This window comes from Ursus maritimus, unplaced genomic scaffold (assembly GCF_017311325.1).
Source record: "Ursus maritimus isolate PB19 unplaced genomic scaffold, ASM1731132v1 scaffold_115, whole genome shotgun sequence".
NCBI lineage: Eukaryota > Metazoa > Chordata > Mammalia > Carnivora > Ursidae > Ursus > Ursus maritimus.
In genome coordinates this window covers 19,855-20,770 of record NW_024423509.1, presented here as the reverse complement: position 1 = coordinate 20,770, position 916 = coordinate 19,855, and positions in this window count along the sequence as shown.

Below are 916 nucleotides of genomic sequence, written 5' to 3'. Positions count from 1 at the left end.
AAGTTGGTACAGCCACTCCAGAAAACAGTGTGTAGGTCCCTTAAAAAGTTAAAAATTGAGCTACCCTATGATCCAGCCTTTGCACTACTGGGTGTTTACCCCAAAGATACAGACGTAGTGAAGAGAAGGGCCATATGCACCCCAATGTTCCTCGCAGCATTGTCCACAATAGCTAAATCATGGAAGGAGCCGAGATGCCCTTCAATAGATGACTGGATTAAGAAGCTGTGGTCCATATATACAATGGAATATTACTCAGCTATCAGAAAGAACGAATTCTCAACATTTGTTGCAACATGGACGGCACTGGAGGAGATAATGCTAAGTGAAATAAGTCAAGCAGAGAAAGACAACTATCATATGATTTCTCTCATCTATGGAACATAAGAACTAGGATGATCGGTAGGGGAAGAAAGGGATAAAGAAAGGGGGGTAATCAGAAGGGGGAATGAAGCATGAGTGACTATGGATTATGAGAAACATACTGAGGGCCTCAGAGGGGAGGGGGGTGGGGGAATGGGATAGACCGGTGATGGGTAGTAAGGAGGGCACGTATTGCATGGTGCACTGGGTGTTATACGCAACTAATGAATCATCAAACTTTACATCGGAAACCGGGGATGTACTGTATGGTGACTAACATAATATAATAAAAAATCATTAAGAAAATAAAAATAAAAAAATTAAATCTAATAGAAGGGACAAATTATTTCAATAGGCATTTCACAAAATAGGATGTCTGATATCCAAAAAGCATATAACAAGGTATTCAACATCATCAGTCATAATATGGCTAAAATTAATAGGTCTGACAAAGTTTCATGTTGGCAAGAAGATGGTGCAATTATAATCTACATACATCGCTGATAGGAAGATAAATTGGTACACTATTTTTGAATGTTGTTTGAGTGTCAAG